This window comes from Phacochoerus africanus, chromosome 2 (genome assembly GCF_016906955.1).
Source record: "Phacochoerus africanus isolate WHEZ1 chromosome 2, ROS_Pafr_v1, whole genome shotgun sequence".
In the NCBI taxonomy this organism is placed as follows: domain Eukaryota; kingdom Metazoa; phylum Chordata; class Mammalia; order Artiodactyla; family Suidae; genus Phacochoerus; species Phacochoerus africanus.
The window spans coordinates 45415731-45437756 of NC_062545.1; the positions used below are offsets into that span (position 1 = coordinate 45415731).

The following is a 22026-nucleotide window of genomic DNA, read 5'->3' on the forward strand; positions in this document are numbered from 1 at the left end:
ACAAAATCCAACAGCCATTTCTGATAAAAACCCTTCAGAAAGTGGGCAGAGAGGGAACCTACTTCAACATCATAAAGGCTATATATGACAAACCCACAGCGAACATCATTCTCAATGGTGAAAAGCTGAAAGAATTCCCACTGAGATCAGGAACAAGACAAGGATTTCTGCTCTTGCCACTACTCTTCAACATAGTTCTGGAAGTCCTAGCCACAGCAATCAGAGAGGTAAAAGAATAAAAGGAATCCAGATTGGAAAGGATGAAGTAAAACTATCACTATTTGCAGATGACATGATACTATACCTAGAGAATCCTAAAGACTCTACCAGAAAACTGTTAGAGCTCATCCACGAATTTGGCAAAGTCACAGGATACAAAATCAATACACAGAAATCTACAGCGTATCTATATACTACCAATGAAAAAAGCAGAAAAGGAAATTAGGGAAGCAATCCTGTTTACCATCTCATCCAAAAGAATAAAATACCTAGGAGGAAACCTACCTAAAGAGACAAAAGACCTGTACTCTGAAAACTATAAGACACTGATGAAAGAAATCAGAGATGACACAAATAGATGGAAAGATATACCATGCTCGTGGACTGGAAGAGTTAATATTATCAAAATGACTATTCTACCTAAGGCAATCTACAGAGTCAATGCAATCCCTATCAAATCACCGAGGACATTTTTCACAGAACTCGAACAAAATATTTTAAAGTTTGTTTGGGAGTACAAAAGACCCAGAAGAGCCAAAGCCATCCTGGAAAAGAAAAATGGAGCTGGAGGAATCAGGCTCCCGGACTTCAGACTATACGACAAAGCTACAGTCATCAAAACTGTATGGTACTGGCACAGAGACAGGAATATAGATCAGTGGAACAGGATAGAAAGCCCAGAATTAAACCCACACACCTACAGCCAACTCATCTATGACAAAGGAGGCAAGAATACACAATGGAGAAAGGACAGCTTGTTCAATGAGTGGTGCTGAGAAAACTGGACAGCCACATGGAAAAGAATGAAATGAGAACACTCCCTAACACCATACACAAAAATAAACTCCAAATGGATTAAAGACCTAGATATAAGACCAGACACTATCAAACTCCTAGAGGAAAACATAGGCCAAACACTCTCTGACAGAAACGACAGCAACATCTTCTCAGATCCACCTATCAGAGTATTGACAATAAAAAGAAAAATAAACAAAGGGGACCTAATCAAACTTCAAAGTTTCTGCACAGCAAAGGAAACCCTAAACAACACAAAAATTCAACCCACAGAATGGGAGAAAATCTTTGCAAGTGAATAGACTGACAAGGGATTCATCTCCAAAATTGATAAACACCTTCTGCAGCTCCATACCAGAAAAACAAACAACCCCATCCAAAAATGGGCAGAAGATCTAAACAGACAGTTCTCCAAAGAAGACATACAGATGGCCAAGAAGCACATGAAAAGATGTTCAACATCACTCATTCTTAGAGAGATGCACATCAAAACCACTCTGAGGTACCACCTGACGCCAGCCAGAATGGCCATCATCCAAAAGTCTACAAACAATAAGTGCTGGAGAGGGTGTGCAGGAAAAGGAACCCTGGTACACTGTTGGTGGGATTGTAGATTGGTGCAACCACTGTGGAAAGCAGTATATAGATAGATTCCTCAGAAAACTAAACATAGAACTACCATTTGATCCAGCAATCCCATTCCTGGGCATCTATCCAGAGAAAACCATGACTCGCAAAGACACATGTACTCCGATGTTCATTGCAGCACTATTTGCAATAGCCAAGACATGGAAACAACCTAAATGTCCATCGACAGAGGAGTGGATCCAGAAGAGGTGGTACATATACACAATGAAAAAGAAAAATCTTTTTCAGCCATCAAAAAGAACGAAATACCGGCATTTTTAGCAACATGGATAGACCTAGAAATTATCATGCTAAGTGAAGTCAGCCATACAATGAGACACCAACATCAAATGCTTTCACTGACCTGTGGAATCTGAAAAAAGGACAGACTGAACTTCTTTGCAGAACAGATGCTGACTCACAGACATTGAAAAACTTATGGTTTCCAAAGGAGACAGTTTGGGGGGTGAGGGGATGTGCTTGGGTTGTGGGATGAAAATCCTGTGAAATTGGATTGTGATGATCTTCATACAACTATAGATGTGATAAATTCATTGAATAATAGTAAAAAAAATAAAACAGGAGTAATTCACAAGTGATATAAAAATATCTTTTGTTTCTTCCTACTCTAGGATCTGTCCAATTTTATCTCATGGCTATTTTATGAAGAATTGAATTTATGTTGTAATTTCTCTCTCTTTCCCTCCTTCTCTCTCTTAAAACCATGGTTCACTTTACCAAAGGTCTTCACTGGTAAAGAAAGATGAGCAGGGAATTCCCTGGGGGCTCAGCAGGTTAAGGATCTGACATTATAATTGCTGTGCCTCAGGTTACTATGCCACAGTGCGATCCCTGACCCAGGAACTTCTGTCACAGGTGCGGCCAAAAAAAAAAAAAAAAAAAAAAAAGCAGAAATTCCTTCCCCACAAGATGTCATCTCCAATTCTTTTGCTTTGTGTCTCACTAGTCATTATTAAATGGAGTTCAAGCTTTGCTCTCAAAAGAAGAGCCTTAGAAAATATCAAGCCCCAGACTGGGAGCTAACATAGGTAAAAGTGGCCATCATCTAAATAAATTAAATGAGGTACATTGGAAGATGTGCCTAGCATAGTATTTAGCATTGATTAGCTGCTCGATATATTGTAGGGAAAAGAGGGGGCATGGGTAAACATACAATTAATGGAGCCTAAATCAGTTCACGATGGCACACCAGCTGTAGAATGGTATCTAGTAAAAGAAGTGGGCTGGGAAAGAAGCATGAGCAGGAGGATATTGGTGGGAGAGAAAATAAAATGGTGTGTTAATATTGTTGAATGAATGCATCACTTCAATGTCTAAAATTACCTCCCTCAATTAAAAAATGTCTCAGAGTCTTGAGATTAGACTTTGTGCCCAAGAAACAATTTCAAAGTAGTTTTCTTACTCTGTGCTCATTACAAAATTAGCCAGTTTCCAGTCCCCTGCACTGTAAGGGCATTTGGGGGCAGGATTTAATGTAATGGAATCAGTAAGCTCAGTGTTTATGAAACTCTGGAGTTCTCAGATAATTTCCTATAAAGATAATGTGCCTCTTTGGAGGCTATTTAAGGCTAGGAGAGTTGTATAAGCTTTTAAAATGTGATTTTAACTCCTTCTAAATAGGAACAAAAAATTCTCCTAAAATATTTAAGCCAACAAAAGGTGATTTCACTCATTCCCGTGATCTCAGTAATGTTCACACACATAGTTTCTACTCAACTGTTTCCAATGTGAGTTCAGCTGTGGTCAGGAAGGTGGAAATGTGGCCTGCTAGGTCCATGTTTTACTTTTCTAATGTTAAGAACTATTTACAGAATTGCTGTGGAGGGAAATTTATTCCTCACAAACATAAAGAATAGTAAAAAAAAAAAAAACTTTCTAGAAAGATATACATTTAGGAGCACTAAAACATGTTTTATGAGCATTGCTACATTGTTGAATTTTAAACAAAAACGTAAAATTTTTTTTGCAATTTCTCACTTATTCCAGGTACTCTTTTCTTCAAGTCTTTATATGTTGTAATTTTTTTCCTTTTAGGGCCGCACCTGCAACATATGGAAATTCCTGGGCTAGGGGTCGAATTGGAGCAACATTTGGGGGCCTATACCACGGCCACAGCAATACCGGATCTGAGCCGCATCTGTGACCTACACTGCAGCTTTTGGCAACACAGATCCGTGACCCACTGAGGCCAGGATCAAACCTGCATCCTCACAGAGACAATGTTGGGTCCTTAACCTACTGAGCCACAATAGGAATGCCTTTATGTTCTAATTTGGAGTTGAGAAAAAGCAAGAATTTTAGGAGTTCTTGCCTCATACAGGCTTGCTCTTAAACTGCAATTTGCATCTGCCTCTTGAAACTGTCCCAAATGTGTGTGTGTACACATATATATATATTTTGATGTCACTCTTAGAACTGAAATATATATATATTTGGAATGTTGAGGGAATATATAATGAGCTCATTTTTTATACACATATTAATTGAGGTATCTATGGATATCCTAGTCAATATGTAAGGTAGTCAAAATAAGCTATATGATATAAACAGCAAGGACCTACTGTTTGACACAGGGAACTATATTCAACAGTTTGTAATAACCTATACAGGAAAAATCTAAAAACAACATACACACATATATATCTGAATAACTTTGCTCTACACCTGAAACTAACACAACATTGTAAATCAACTGTATGTCAATAAAAAATAAAGATAAGCTATATGAATGTAAAAAATAATTTGGCTCTGATTAAAATTAAGAGAACTTACAGGTTACAATGCTAGTTGGTGTTGAGGGAGGGGAAGCTAGAGGAAAATAAACTTTGACTCAAATACCGAAAGAATTTAAAATGCTGGATCAAGTACTTACCATATCAGCAAAATAAAGGCTGCACTAAAAGTATTTGTCCGTCATAGTTTTGTTATCACTGCATGGAAGTACACCCATGTGTGGGGAACATGGCATGGAAAATTTCTTTTTAAGCTTAAATGAATACACATTCCTTTTTGTATAAATACAGTTACCATACATGAAATAGCTGTTCTTCCTGAGGACAATTTAGTTAGCTTCTTGGGGACAGTTGGGAGGGTGAAAGTGACCCCCATGGGAGAGAGCTGGTGGAATAGAAAGCACCCCAGCTCCTTTTCCCACAAAGGTTCATGGAGATGGTGATGGTGATGATAATTCATTATTAAGTGAACTGCCTGGGACAGGTGCCAAGCTGATGGGATGTCAAGCAAACTGGGGACACGGTTGTCCTCTGGCTTCATGTCTTCGCCTTGTTATACCGAATGTACTGATTCAGTATAACGAGTTCCCACCTTAAACTAATTCTGAAGTAGAAGGGCTATAATTTAACTTTACACTGCTGTACTATCTGGAAACTCATTCTATTAGGGTTCAAATTTACGCAGGGCATGATCTTAGAGTACTGCTTTGTGTTAAGTTGATAAAACTGAAACACAAAGCTCAGAGAACTGAAAACAGCTTTCCTGAAAAAAAAAACACCAAAAAAAACAAAAACAAACCCAAACTACTGGTAGTAAAACACTGCTTTGCTACCTTTGATATAAGTGTGCTTCTTTTCTTTTTTCCCTTTAATCCTGAAAAGGATAATTTGAGTTTTAAATACAAGAGGTTGAAAGTGGCTTCAGGCTTTTTCAATTAAAAGTTTAAGTTTTCAAGTTCTTTGCCCTGGAAAAGACTAAATCTCTTCTTGGAATTGCTTGACATGACATTAAAATGGACCATTTCTTTGAAAACCGTGTACAATGGCCAGCCTTCATCAAAAGGTATTTCGGCTGGAGGCAAGCTTTTCAGTTCAGTGACCTTACGGATGGTGAAGGACAGTTTTAAAAAGGCATTGATACCTAGTTAACACTTTTTTGGGGACACTCTATTAGATGTGACAATTTTCTTTTACATTAAATGGGTAAAAAAAGAATAGTCAACTTCCCTGCTGTTTCAATAGTTTCGATTAGTCTCTTTCCCTGCAATTACTCCATCCAATTGGCTCGGTAAGATTTTGCTATTTGGGGGGGATCATTTTAAACCCCCTTCCTTGCAGTCTATTATTTTTAAAGCTCCAATGATTCACCATAACATGCATCTCCATCCACAGGAAGCAATTCCTAAATTGCTTCACTCAACAAATCCAAAACTGCTAGGCTCACTGCAGAACAGAAATAGAACAGGTTTGGAAAGGGATTACCTGTCTGGTTCAGAAAACCCTCTGAGACAGTTACAGCACAGAGCTGATCTCTAAATGCCAGGGGCTACTTTTATTTTATTTTATTTTTCCATACAAATTATTTGAAGTTTTGTTTCATTGGTTTGAAATATTTTCTGGTAAAAAAGTTATATTTCCTGGTAACTAACATACAGTTATTCAGTTGGTATAAACTCTAATCAGTTCGAACTGAATTACATTTTCTACACAACTTAAAATAGCATTTGAAGAGACACATATTTAAGAAACTTTTTCTTAGATTTTTGTAAATCTTTTTTTCTGTTTCTTTCTTGTCTTTTTAGGGCCACACCTGTGGCATATGGAAGTTCCCAGGCAAGGGGTCAAATTGGAGCTGTAGCTGCCAGTCTAAGCCACAGCCATAGCAATGCCAGATCCGAGCCATGTCTGCGACCTTCACCACAGCTCATGGCAATGCTGGATCCTTAACCCACTGAGTGAGGCCAGGGATTGAACCCATGTCCTCATGGATAGTAGTGGGGTTTTTTACTGCTGAGCCACGAAAGGAACTCCAGACTTTATAAATCTTGAATCCAGTTCTGAATTCATTTTATTTAAGGTTAACCCCTCCTGCTCCCCCTCTATGGCACAAATATGCAAAGTATTAGTCTTCAGCAGAGAGAAGTTATTTCTGTTACTCATATAATTGAGTTGAAATTTTGGCATAGGTTTTATTTACAGTAATGTGTAAAATGGGTTAGTAAATCTTCATTTATCTTAATTGTTTTAAGTCTCTCAAAATAAAATAGAAACTAAAAAAGCAAGGGAAGGGACCAAGAGTTGCCAGTTTTTTGTTTTTTGCTTTTTGGGCCGCACCCGGGGCATACGGAAGTTCTCAGGCTAGGGGTCGAATCGGAGCTCTCACTACCAACCTATACCACAGCCACAACAACTTGGGATCTGAGCCACATCTGCGACCTACACCACAGCTCACGGCAACTCCAGATCCCTGACCAACTGAGCGAGGCCAGGGATTGAACCTGCATCCTCATGGATACTAGTTGGATTTGTTATCACTGAGCCACAACGGGAACTCGAGAGTTGCTAGTTTAAACACATGGAGGGAACTATTGCTATCTTGGGATTTAGAGAGTTTGACTATTATATAGGCTTTTAAAAGAGAGGACATAATTTATCTTAATCTGATGTCAGCTTTCCCTGAAAATGATTTAGCCTTTCACACTGGAAAGAAGAGACACACTAGAACTTTTATTTGAAAAATCCTGCAGCTACTTCCAAGCTCTGATATCTAATGTCAAGTTCTCTCTCTCTCTCTTTTGGACCAAATGCAAAAGTTCCCCATCCGGGTATTGAATCTGCACCACAGCAGTGACCTGAGCCACAGTAGTGACAATGCCTAATCCTTAACCCACTGAGCCACCAGGTGACTCTCAAGTTATTATTGTTTTTTTTAAAGAAAAAAGAACTAGCTAATCTAAGTTGTTCAGGAGTCATTTATTCAGCAAAGTGCTGTAAGTGATTTTCCCAGTTCCTTCAGGAAACCTCTAGGTATGAAGGTGTGTTGTAATATATAAAACAGATTAAGGGAGTTCCTGTCATGGTGCAGTGGAAACGAATCTGACTAGTAACCATGAGGTTTTGGGTTCGATCCCTGGCCTTGCTCAGCGGGTCCAGGATCCGGCATTGCCATGAGCTGTGGTGTAGGTCGCAGACGCGGCTCACATCTGGCATTGCTGTGGCTCTGGTGTAGGCCAGCCCCTACAGCTCCGATTAGACCCCTAGCCTTGGAACCTCCATATGCCTCGGGTACGGCCCTAAAAAGACAGAAAGAAAAAAAAAAATAGAGCAGACTAAGGAATGCTTTGTTTTATTACAAAATGTGTCACTCAAGTCTCCAACAAATAGCTTCATATAACTATTTTTTAGGGCTGTCCTGTTTGCCAAGAGCAAGGCTATAACATTGTTTTCGGTTTGCCCTGCATTTCCTTGAAGATGTTCCATAAACCTCCCTAAGGGGCAATGGGTAGGCTTTTTATGCACTCTGCCCTGCCTTAGCCACAGCTACTTACTTTGCTTTCATCTTGAATCATTCTTTTGCTCACTCAACACACATTTATTGATTTCTCTATGCCAGATCCTGCTAGGTACTGTGACACTGTGGCGAATAAAATAGGTATTGTCCCATTTGTATCCAGTTTACAATCTGGAGGGGGAGATAGGAACGAATGAATAAAATATAAAATGACAAATTATGATAAGTGCTAAGAAAGACAATTATAAGAGAAGAGGACAATGGAAGCCTTCTTTGGATGAGTTACCAGAAGGGAATTTTCAGTAGAAGTAATAATTACTATATAGTTTGGGGAAATCTATTCAATACCCTGTGATAGCCTATATGGGAAAAGAATCTGAAAAAGAATGGATATATATGTATATGTATGGCTGATTCACTTTGCTGTACACCTGAAACCAATACAACATTGTAAGTAACTTATACTCCAATAAATTTATTAAATAATTAGTAATTAAACAGACATATAAGAAAATAAGAAATTGGCCGAGATGAAGAGTGAGGAATATTTCAAACAGTGAACAACATATATGAAGGCCAGACATGTCCCAGGACTCAAAAGCAACCATTTTTAAGAAAATGAGAGGAGGCAACAGAAAAGGAGAGGGGGGCTGCAGAACCCAGCTCAGGCTCGGTCATGCAAGGATTTATATCAAATATCCCCAACATTTAACTTAAACATAATTAGAGTGATATTTTCCCCCTCAGCTGAGCAAAATGAGACTCTGTGAAAAAGATTCTTACTTCGCATCATAACATAGTGTTGATCTTTTTTTGTTTAGTGGATTCCTTCAGCCAGTCATTGGTCACAACTCTCCATAGATTTTAAAACAATGGCTTCCTATTATATTTGGAACACAATTCAACTTTTTCTTTTTTTTTTTTGTCTTTTAGGGCTGCACCTGCAGCATACGGAGGTTCCCAGGCTAGGGGTTGAAGTGGAGCTGTAGCTGCCAGCCTACACCACAGCTCATGGCAACGCCGATCTCTGACCCACTAAGTGAAGGGAAGGATTGAACCTGAATCCTCATGGATACTAGTCCTGTTTGTTACCTGCTGAGCTACAACGGGAACTCCCACATCTAGAATTTTAAATGGAGCTTTCTTTTACTGACAACATTCCACTTATTTTTGGTTTTACTTAAATCTCCTGATGGGATAGTGGTCACCTTTGTGAGAGGATGTGAACTGGGAGGGACATAGGGTATGTTCTGATCTGGGTTGTGATTATGTGCATGTATATGTGTGTGAAAATTCACTGAGGGCACATTTAGGATACATGTGATTTACTGAACATAAGTTACCCTTAAATAGAGATTTTAAAAATTTGACCTGGTTTGGTTCTTGGTGAACAAAAATATAAACTAGCTCCGCATTATTAAGAATATAAAGGCATTGTAAGTCAACTGTACTCTGATAAAATTAAAAAAATCAATTTAATGTATGTAAATTTTAAAAATAAAAAATTAAAATTAGGAGTTCTCATCATGGCTCAGCAGTCAATGAACCTGACTAGTATCCATGAGGACATGGGTTTGATCCCTGGCCTTGCTCAGTGGGTTAAGGATCTGGTGTTGCCGTGAACTGTGGTGTAGGTCGCAGACGCAGTTCAGATCCCAAGTTGCTGTGGCTCTGGCGTAGGCTGGTGGCTACAGCTCTGATTAAACCCCTAGCCTGGAACCCTCCATATGCCATGGCTGCAGCCCTAAAAAGATGAAAAAAAAAATTAAATTTAAAAAAGAATATAAACGCTTCTTTCATGTTTATTTTCAGATAGTAGATTAAATCTTGACTTTTGAAATCTTAGTAATCAAAGAATACTTTGAATACATTTGTACTTTTAAGCTAATTCACTTTATTAACATAGCGAGGAGTTCTTGTTGTGGCTCAGGAGCTAAAGACTAGTATTCATGAGGATTCAGGTTCGATCCCTGGCCTTGCTCAGGAGTAAAGGATCCAGTGTTGTGGCAAGCTACAGCGAAATTTGTGGATATGGCTTGGATATGGTGTTGCTGTGGCTGTGGTGTAGGCTCCAGCTGCAGCTCTGATTCAACCTCTCACCTGGGAACTTCCCTATACCATGGGTATGGCCCTAAAAAGACACACACACACACACACACACACACACACACACACACAACATAGTGAAAGGTCAGCCGATTCCACATAATTCCTATGGCCAGAAGTCAGTTCTATTTCATTGACACAATTGATGCCATTCCTTCTTCATTCAGACATTCAGTAAATATTTATGAGGTCCTGATGTGTCTCAGGCACAGGTTGGCCTTGAGAACAGAAAGACATAGAAGACATGCCTGTATCTTACAAAGATTTTAGTTTAGTTCTTCAAATTAGTTTTGCTACAAAAGTTTGTTAAAAATGAAGATTTATAGACTCCACCATTGGGCTTTTGGAAGCAGAACTTGTGGACATGAGAACTGGGCATGTACATTAACAAGTTTCTAGATGCTTATGACACATCGCTAGTGACCTGGTTCCCACTCTTTCACATTATTTCCACTGCGAGAACCTGACCCATTTTGGGAGTAAAAAGAGAATCTTTATTTTGAGCTGAGTCCAACTTTTTTAAATGAAAGAATAGGCTATGGTTGTATTCTTTGGGGGAAATATTCTTCTCCCAATATGAGTGGTATATAGTTAATATCAAGTATTTGTCCAATAATAAATGATTGACTGACAGTCTTTTCAAGCTGAGCTGTCTTCCAACAAATCATCTCTTATATGGCATGGCTTCAAGGCCAAGAAAGGAACTGACCAGTTGACATCTGAGAGTCCTCATTTCTAGGGTAAAAAATGATACTTCATGCTCAATGCTTCTCATCACACTTTGACTTAAGTATCTAAATAATCTATACATGCAGTATTGACTGAAAGAAAACTCCTATTTAATCTACTGATAAGAGTCACACAGGATTATTTTAGGTCTGTTTTATTTCAAAGAACATTGAATTTTCTTTTGAGCACATTTTAAAGGATTGAAACTTGCCATTTTAAGTTTGCATTTTTTTTTTTGGTCTTTTTGCCTTTTCTAGGAACGCTCCCTCGGCATATGGAGGTTCCCAGGCTAGGGGTCTAACCAGAGCTGTAGCCGCCGGCCTACACCATAGCCACAGCAACGTGGGATCTGGGCTGCATGTGCGGCCTACACCACAGCGCATGACAACGCCGGATCCTTAACCCACTGAGCAAGGCCAGGGATTGAACCTGCAACCTCATGGTTCCTAGTCGGATTCGTTAACCAATGCACCACAACAGGAACTCCAACATTTTAAATTTGTATTTTAAGACACCATATCTACAAGATTTATTCTCTGTTTTGTATGTTAGAGAAAATGAAATCAAGTCACAAGTGGAGAAGCCAGTCTGTGCAGACAAAGCAAATATAGAAAAAAAAATATGTATAGAGTTTCACTGAAAAAAATGATATTACTACTTTATGGTAATGTGTTAAATAAATATTTGGAAAATTCCAGAAATAAGTAATCCCATAGAAACTGCAACATAGCATATTTTCAAAATGATAAACTCTAGGAATTTGGTAGTAAGGGGATAACTAGATGATGTGTTAAAGAAGTTAGTTTCTGCCCTGAATTTTTTTTTAGTTCATTATTTTTATTGATGGCTTTTAACACTTCAACCTATATACTGACCTTTTATTCTGACTGCTACCTTAACTATGACTATCACACATTTTTTGGGGGGAGATGACTGTAAATTATGAAAGGTTGAAAGTGTCCCCAAAAGTGTTAAATCAAATGCTATAAAATTGAGTGCTGACATTTTTCAGAAGTGCAAAAAGTCCAACGGTGAGAGTTTCAAAATGTTGACTATTACCCTGGAAGAAAAGTGTGCCTGGGAAAATTAAATCTGCATATAGAGGTGAGGCAACTTTTATATTTGGCACAAAAGGTTGTTTTCTTACTTTTGGTAATGGAATATAATTAAACACTTAGTTGTTTTTGTTTTCCTTCATATCAGACATTGGGAGAACAGGTAGGTCGGGACACTGTCTGGCTCATTTATCGCAATAAATGCAAATAGTTGACCTGAAAACAAATTAATGGAATAAGGGCCCATGAGTGAGGCAGCATCTGTAGGCATAAGACCCATTAGATATTAAGCTTGAAAAAAAAATTCCCATATAATCTCTGCCCCCAAGCGTACACGGCCTCTCCTATTACCAATGTCCCACACTCTGGGTGGTACATTTGTTACAATTAATAAACCTACACTGACACATCATTACTCCCCAGGGTTCATAGTTTACATTCGTGTTCACTCTTGGTGTTGCACATTTTGTGTTTTGACAATTATGTAGTAACATGTATGCACCATTAGAGTATCATCAGAATAGTTTCATTGCCCTAAAAGCCCTCTGTGTTCCTTCTATTCATCTCTACTGAATTTTTTATGAGAATGTCATATAGTTGGAATCTTATAGTATGTAGCCCTCTCAGATTGGCTTCTTTCACTTGGTAATATGCATTTAAGTTTCTACCACGTGTTTTCCTGGCTTGATAGCTCATTTCTTTTAGTACTGAATAACATTCCATTGTCTGGATGGACCAGTTTATGTATCCATTCACCTGCTGAAGAACATTTTTGGTTTGACAATTCTGAATTAATCTGTTACTTCTTGGTGATTTTTCATAATGTTAAAATAAGTATGAGAAGTTCCTTTGTGGTGCAGTGGGTTAGGCATCGGCAGTTGAGGCAGCTGAAGCCATTTGATTTCTGACCTATGAACTTCCATGAGCCATAGGCATGGCCAAAAAGAAAAAAAAAAGGTTTTTGCAGATATAATCAAATTAAGTATCTTGACAAGAGGAGATTTGGGTGGGCACAAAATGTCATTATAATTATCCTTATGATGGACAGAGTCAGAGAGAGAAATATTACTCAGACAGAAGAGGAATAGGCAATATCACCATAGAAAGAGATCTGGGATACAGACACAGCTAAGGAATGCTGGCAGCTGGGAGAGGCAAGACGCAGATTGTCTTCTACAGCTTCCAGAGGGTGTGTGGCTATGAGCTATCCTTGACTTCAGCCCAGTGATGTGGATTTTGTTTTTTGGCAGTGCCCAAGGCATGCAGAAGTTCCAGGGCCAGGGATAGAAGCTGCGCCACAGCGGTGACCTGAGCCGTAGCAGGGACAGTGCCAGATCCTCAACTTGCTGAACCACCAGGGAACTCCCTGATTTTGAGCTTCTAGCTTCCAGAGCTGTGAGAAAATAAATTTCTGCTGTTTCACTGAGTATGTCGTGATTTACAATGTTCTGTCAATTTCTGCTATACAGCAAGGTGACCCAGTCATATCTATATCTTTATCTATATCTATATCTATCTCTATCTCTATATCTATCTATATCTATATCTATATACACGCACACATACATACACAAATTTTGTTTCTCAATTTATCCTCCATCATGTTCCCTCACAAGTGACTAGGATCCATTGCTTATCCTGTTTCCCAAATTCTTTTTTTTTTTTAATTTTTAATTTATTGTCTTTTTAGGGCCATACCTATGGCATATCGAGGTTCCCAGGCTAGGGGTCTAATGGGAGCTACAGCTGCCGGCCTATGCCACAGCCACAGCAATACGTGATCCAAGCCGCATCTGAGACCTATACCACAGCTCACGGCAATGTCAGATCCTTAACCCACTGAGCGAGGCCAGGGATAGAACCTGCCTCCTCATGGATACTAGTCAGGTTCATTTCCACTGAGACATGATGGGATCACCCCTGTTTCCCACATTCTTAATAAATTTTTTAAAAGGGTGAATGAATCCAGAAATTTATACCACACACTACTTTCAGCAAGTAGAGACTGCTAATTAATATAATGATTTTATTTTAGGTGATCTCAAATAGCATTTGAAAAACGAATCAAATTATTATGAATGGATTCAAGAATTAAATCCCAGAGAAAAATATGACTAAATAGTAAGTAGAATTCTAAGTATACATTGACGAAATCATTTTGCTGATAATAAAATAGACTAGTCAGATTAGGAAGTAATGAGCTTTTAACGCATCACTCTGAAGAATAAATTCAATTCTTACTTAAATGAAGTGAATAAACACAGAGTCACTGCCAGGCTGCTCCGTACTAGTAATGATTACTTTGTGAAAGGTTAATAAACGTCAAGTAAAAGCAGTTATGTCCTGCCTAAAGGTTAAACTGAAAACAGCTAAGATAGAAAAAAAAAAAAGAAAAAAGAAAATGCAGATTATTACATTTATTGACTGACAGGGAAGAGACAATTCTGGAATGATTAATTGATAATTAAATCTCAAACAGGAACCCTTAACCTCTAAACATGAAGATAATTTAAGGGCCCTACCAGACTCGTACTGCCTACTAATGTATTTTCTTTCCCCTGCCTTCTCAGCATCAGCAAAATCAGTGGCCAGATGTATTTCTAAGTGTCTTCATGATATGTGTTAAGTTAGTGGAGAAGATATCCACACACAGCAAAGGATGGGGCAGGACCCCAAATATCACTCTCCTTTCCAACGTTCCCCCATTGGTGCCTTGCGATATGGTCCTGCCTCTTCTCTTGCTTTGCCTCTCACTACTCTTCAAAACCATGTGCTCCCACTGGTCAACAACGTCCTGTTCCCCCAAATACTCCGTGCCCTTCTTGCAGACCACACAGTCCCTTCTTCAAACGGTAGCTAACTCCTCTTCCTGCTTGAGGAGCCATTCATGTCATCTCTTCTGGGAAGAACCCCTGATCCCTCCAGGTGAGATCCCTTCATCATGGTGTGGATCAGAGTGCGCTCGCATTGTGGGTTGACACAGTCCTCTCCCTGGCTCAGCTGTAAGGCTCTTCCCAGAGGCTGACTCATTGGCTCTCTATCCAGGACTTAGCAGAAATGGCTGCTGATCAAATACATAGATTTCTTAGGGATAAAGAGACTGTTTGGTGACAGAAGGATAGATGGGTAGCCTTTTGGTTAGTTTTGGCTGAAACCTATGTTTTATAACCTGGTGTCATGAGAATGACACTATTTATTTCTCTATCCTCAGTTGATATTATCTGTTCTTTTTCCAGATAGTGAGAAAACAATCAGATGTAGCTATCTAGTTTGCTCCATACCTTCCCACGAAATCAAACTTGTTTAGGTTTTTCTTGCCTGCTACTTCCTTACAGAATGACTATTTAAAAAAGACATAAGGTTTTTAGACACTGAATAGCCCTTCAGGGGTCATCCTTGCTTCTTCTTTTTATTTACTTTTTTTCTTAGCACAGAATAGCAACATTAATAAGTGTATCAGTCTCCTGCAGTTGCAACCTGCACCACAGCTGTGACAATGCCTGATCCTTAACCCGCTGGACCACACAGGAACTTCTGACAATGCATCTTTCTACTTTGGTCTCACTTACTGCCCATAGGGGAAGGTTACATAAAAGACCACAGGACCCAAGATATTCTGGAAAGGTGCGATTTTATAACCCCAAATTTCATCCTTTTTTATGTATGACCCCATCCTCCACTCACCCCTGGTCCAAAGGTGAAGATAACCAGATCAGTATTGCTCCATTCTTACTCTGTATTTGTCTGTGGCTTTTCTCATGCAATGTTTTAATATATTAAAAGAGTACTGCTTGTAATTATGGTAGCTGAGAGGGCTCGGCACAGTTTAGACTTTTGCCTGCCTGGACGGGGCTCTTTGTCTCAATTGTCCTCACCTCACTGACATGCGAATATAAACAGTGAGTAGCCTCTTCTTCCTTACCTGTTCTTTTTCTTTTTTTACTACAGTGGCCCCTGTGGCATATGGAAGTTCCTAGGTTAGGAGTCGAATCAGAGATGCAGCTGAGGCAACACAGCCTCACAACACCATAATCACAGCCACGGCAACACCAGATCTGAGGTTCATCTGCGACCTATGCTGCAGCTTGTAGCAATACCAGATCCTTAACCCACTGAGTGAGGCCAGGGATCGAACTTGCATCCTCACAGAGACAACATCATGTCCTTCACCCTCTGAGCCATAGGGGAACTCCTCTTTTCCAATTATCTGAATAGTTTCTTGACCTGAATTGCTTTAAGTAACTCAGCCTGATATATTTATTTCCAATATTCATCATGGTGATGATTTTTTTCTACCTTCACACTGTGCTGACTCTTGATACAATGAGCAACTGACTACCCAGCAGTAGGCCCCATGCCAACCAGCCTGTGGTTCAATAGAGGTGGAAGCAGGCATGTCAGGCAGGGAGAGATGTGTCAGACCCAGGACACTTCATCCTCCTCAGAAAAAAAGGGAGGTCTCTCAATATTGACCCAAGTGCAAGGAACGGGGTGGTCTTCTAAATGGCCTCCTGGAACACTGGCAAGTATGAGCTGAATGGGGAGCTGACTGCGGTCAGGCCAGAAAATGTGACTGTCCATCTCACAGGCCTTGTGGAAGGACTGAGAAGTCTCCGCCACAAGGATTGGGAGCTTGAGCCCAGGGCCTCTGCAGGTTGCCACAGGCCCAGCCCAGAGAAGCCACAGGTATTCTATATTCCTAATTCTAAGTTATTTTCCTTAGAATCCTCTCCAATCACAACGGTTTCAAAGACCTCACAAAAGATTTATCACTGAAAAGAAAATGTAGCTCTACTGGAAAGAAGCATAATTTTGTATGGGAGAAATTGAGGGCAAGGCCTCTTTTACATATGTGATAAAATACACATAACACAAAATTTGTCATTTTAACTATTTTCAAGGGTACAATTTAGGGGCTTTTAGCATATTCATGATGTTGTGCAACTATCCCCACTATGTGGTTCTAGAACATTTTTATCACTCCAAAAAGAAACACACACCAAAAACAAACAAACAAACAAACAAAAAAACAAAAAAAAAAAACAAAACAAAAAGAAATGTTCTATTTCTATGGGATTGCGTATTTCATAAAAATAGCTCATAAAAATGGAATCCTACAACAAATGGCCTTTTGTACCTGTGTCTGACTTCTTTCACTTAGCATAATGGTTTCAAGGTTTATTCATGTTGTATTGAGAATCAGTATTTCATTCCTTTTCATGTGAAAAAGCCTTCTAAATAAGAGATAGTTTTAGAGAGGATATAGCCAATCGAATAAGGGAATTCCAAGAATTGAAGTTCCCATTGTGGCTCAGTGAGTTAAGAATCCAACATAGTTCCATGAGGATGCGGGTTTGATTCCTGCCCTCGCTCAGTAGGTTAAGGATCCGGAATTGCCACAAGCTGCAGTGTAGGTCAAAGATGTGGCTCGGATCTGGCGTTCCTGTGGCTGTGGTGTAGGCCCCTGGCCTGGGAACTTCCATATGTTGCAGGTGCTCCTCTAAAAAGAAAAAAATAATAAAAAAAGAGAGAGTTCCAAGAATAAAATTCATTAGGATGATTCAAACACTAGGGGCTGAACTTCTCACGATACTGGACTGCATTCAATCCTCTAACTCAGTGGACTAGTATTTACCTGTCCTTTCCTGTCTTTACCCTGATTTAAATCAAACAATCCTGACCAGCTCCTAAGGCTTTCTGGACTCATATCTAATCTATTCTGCTCAGAAATAATCCTTGTGCTGATGACCTGTCTGACCCCTGCCCTCGTTGTTTGATCCCAATTAGCCTCTTCTAATCTAGGTCAGCATCCAAGTTATCCACTGAAGTTCCAGAGATAAAACTATTTTCCCTTGACTTTAGGGAGAAGACTTGAAATAATCTGTTGTCTTCTAAATTCCTTTAAAAATTTTTATTTTATTTTTATTATTTATTTATTTATATATTTTGTCTTTATAGGGCCACACCCACGGCATATGGAGGTTCCCAGGCTAGGGGTCTAATTGGCACTGTTGCTGCCGGCCTACACCACAGCCACAGCAATGCCAGATCTGAGCCGCATCTGCGACCTACACCACAGCTCATGGCAGCGCTGGATCCTTAACACACTGAGCAAGGACAGAGATCAAACCTGCAACCTCATGGTTCCTAGTCAGATTCGTTTCTGCCGTGTCACAATGGGAACTCCTATTTTATTTTTTTGACTTTAAAAAAAAATTGTTATTTCCCCAATATAATTTTTTTTCCTACTGTACAGCATGGTGACCCAGTTACACATACATGTATACACTCTTTTTCTCATATTATCATGCTCCATCATAAGTGACTAGACATAGTTCCCAGTGATATACAGCAGGCTGTCATTGGTAATCCATTCCAAAGGCAATAGTGTGCAACTATTAACCCCAAGCTCCCAATCTACCCCACTCCCTCCCCCTCCCCCATGGCAACCACAAGTCTAGTCTCCAAGTTCATGATTTTCTTTTCTGTGGAAAGGTTCATTTGTGCCATATATTAGATTCCAGATGTAAATAATATCATATGGTATTTGTCTTTCTCTTTCTAACTTCTCTCAGTATGAGAATCTCTAGTTCCATCCATCTTGCTGCAAATGGCTAGGTCGTTCTTTTTTATGGCTGAGTAGTACTCCATATATATATATATATATATATATATATATATATACACATATCCCACATCTTCCTAATCTAATCATCTGTCATGGACATTTGGGTTGTTTCCATGTCTTGGCTATTGTGAATAGTGCTGCAATGAACATGTGGGTGCATGGGTCTTTTTCTAGAAAAGTTTTGTCTGGATATATGCCCAAGAGTGGGATTGCTGGGTCATATGGTAGTTCTATGTATAGATTTCTAAGGTACCTCCATACTGTTCTCCATAGTGGCTGTACCTGCTTGCATTCCCACCAACAGTGCAGGAGGATTCCCTGTTCTCCACACCCCCTCCAGCATTTGTTATTTGTGGATTTATTGATGATGGCCATTCTGACTGGGGTGAGGTGGTATCTCATGGTAGTTTTGATTTGCATTTCTCTAATAATCAGGGATGTTGAGCATATTTTCATGTGCTTGTTGGCCATCTGCATATCTTCCTTGGAGAAATGTCTATTCAGGTCTTTTGCCCATTTTTCCATTGGGTTGTTGGCTTTTTTGCTGTTGAGTTGTATAAGTTGTTTGCATATTTTAGAGATTAAGCCCTTGTCAGTTGCATCATTTGACATAATTTTCTCCCATTCTGTAAGTTGTCTGTTTTCTTTTGGTTTCCTTTGCTATGCAAAAGCTTGTCAGTTTGATGAGGTCCCATTGGTTTATTTTTGCTTTTATTTCTGTTACTTTGGGAGACTGACCTGAGAAAACATTTGTAAGATTGATGTCAGACAATGTTTTGCCTATGTTTTCTCCCAGGATTTTGATGGTGTCTTGTCTTATGTTTTAAGTCTTTCAGCCGTTTTGAGTTTATTTTTGTGCATGGTGTGAGGATGTGTTCTAGTTTTCACTGATTTGCATGCAACTGTCCAAGTTTCCCAGCAATGTTTGCTGAAAAGACTGTCTTTTTCCCATTTTATGTTCTTGCCTCCTTTGTCAAAGATTAATTGACCACATGTGTCTGGGTTTATTTCTGGGTTCTCTATTCTGTTCCATTGGTCTGTATGTCTGTTTTGGTACCAGTACCACACTGTCTTGATGATTGTGGCTTTGTAATAGTGCCTAAAGTCTGGGAGAGTTATGCCTCCTGCTTGGTTTTTGTTCCTCAAAATTGCTTTGGCAATTTTGGGTCTTTTGTGGTTCCATATAAATTTTTGGATTGTTTGTTCTAGTTCTGTGAAAAATGCCATGGGTAATTTGATAGGGATTGCACTGAATCTGTAGATTGCTTTGGGTAGTATGGCCATCTTTACAATATTAATTTTTCTAACCCAGGAGCATGGAATAGCTTTCCATTTCTTTGTATCTTCTTTAATTTCCTTGATTGATGTTTTATAGTTCTAAGCATATGTCTTTTACCTCCTTGGTCAGGTGTCTTCCCAGGTATTTGATTTTGGGGGTGCAATTTTAAAAGGTATTATATTTTTGTGTTCCTTTTCTAATATTTCATTGTTAGTATACAGAAATGCAACTGATTTCTGAATGTTAATCTTTTAAAATTTAATTTTATTGGAGTATAGTTGACCTATAATGCTATATTAGTTTCAGGTGTACAGCAAAGTGAATCAATCATACATCTAAATATATCCATTATTTTTTTCCAGTATAGGTTATTACAAACTATTGAGTAGATTTTCCTGTGCTATACAGTAGGTTTTTGTTAATCATCTCTTTTATACAGTACTGCATGTATGTTATTACCACCTTTCCAATTCTTCCCTTTCTGCAATGGTTTCACCTATGGTAACCATTCTCAGTGAAGTTAGTATAATCTTCATATTTATTGAAACCAGAGTCTCCCGATACATATCTTTTGGATACAAATGGTGGTCTTGTTTATTTGTCTTCTGTCATAAAACTTTAGTCTTCTGTATTTGAACCTTATTGAATGCTTTTGAAAATCTTTTAGTTCTAATGTTTTATATATATATATATATACACACACACACATATGTATATACATATGTGTGTGTGTGTGTGTGTATTTTTTTTTTCTTTTTGCAGCTATACCTGTGGTATATAGAAGTTCCCAGGCTAGGGGTCGAATTGGAGCTGCCACTACCGGCCTGTCACAGCTACAGCGACACCAGATCCCAGCTGCATCTGTGACCTACACCATAGCTTGGAACAATGCCAGATCCTTAACCCACTGAGCAAGACCAGGGATCGAACCCGCATTCTCATGGAGACTATGTCAGGTTCTTAACCTGCGGAGCCTCAACAGGAACTCCTCTAATATTATATTTTAACCTTACTGAATTCCATAACATTTCACTTCCACCTGGCTTTAAAAATCTCCTGTCTTGCTTTGGTAACAGAGGCATGACAAGAAAATCAGCCTTCATCTGTCTGGCTTGCCCATTCTTAATGGGGCAACATAGTTCTCAGGGGTGAAAATTTTTTCTCAAGGATGGCAAAAAGTCTCACTCATTTTTGTATAAAACATAGATATACAGACTTACACAAACAGATACACATTATAGCCAAGGCATTAAAATTTCAAAGATGGAGCAATTAGGAAAAAAAAGTCCTAAAAAGCACCCAGGGGGCAATAGTGACAACAGTGGACTGAGAAAACCCTGGTCTAGCTCTTTAAAGTTTGATGGTGTGTTGATACTATACAATCTGGAGGAAAGCCATTGTTGCCTAAAGTGGACTTAGCAGGCCCCTGCCTGGACCCCATGTCCTCCTCACCTCTGTTCTCTCCTCACTGTGGCATGTTCATGTGGACTAGGGTCTCAGTGGACTCTTGCAAGGAAGATACATCCTCCCTGTTACCTGTCCTGAAGGACTGGTTCATGAATGAATAGAATGCCCGCCCCCCCCAATGTAATGAATTTATTCAGCGTTTCCCTGTTTCTGTCTAGACCTACTCTTCTTCCTTGTCTTAAGGAACCTCATTTTAGACTTACACAGGCCATTGACAAAGGAAAGTCTAGCATCAAGATTGAGAGGAGGATTGTTTCGAGTCCCCATGATCCAAACCACTCTGAATCTGCAGGGTCCAAGTTTCCTAAAGCTTTGAGGTGCCCAGTTTCTGTCTGCTTTTCATCTTTCTCACACGCAAGATCTACCAAGTCAGCTTCTGATTTTAGTAACACAGGTTCTAAGAAACCTTAGGTACTGCTCTTTCTCTGTATTCCTCTTCACAATGCTCCAAATATCTCTAAGAATATCCTAAAGTAACTTGGATATATTAGTGCTAAAATGTTCATTTTTTAAAACTGCTATTTCCCACTTAAATAGCAGTAGCATCAGTGCTGATCTCACTTCTCAGAAAAGATATTTCTTGGAATAAAAGAAAATTTCCATTTTACATAATTTGCTGGCAAGCTAGAAATGTCCAGGGGACAGGTGGGATCATTGAAGTCCATTTTTTTTTTGAAAGAGGAAGAAAGATGTGGACATATTATTGGCTGTACTTCTAGTGTGAAATGTGAAATGGGATATGGAGGAAATTAACTTGGCTTCTATATAAGCATATCTTTGAAGAAGAAATCTACTATCACACAGATTCCAGTGGACCACCTGGCTAATGGATCAGGAGGAGAGTGGCTACAAGTGCA

At 39.1% G+C, this 22026-nt stretch overlaps 1 protein-coding gene across 1 annotated transcript in view; it reads right to left on the bottom strand.

Moving 5' to 3' along the window:
* Positions 1-22026, bottom strand: part of EYS (eyes shut homolog) — a 1324234-nt gene that overhangs the window by 104983 nt on the left and 1197225 nt on the right.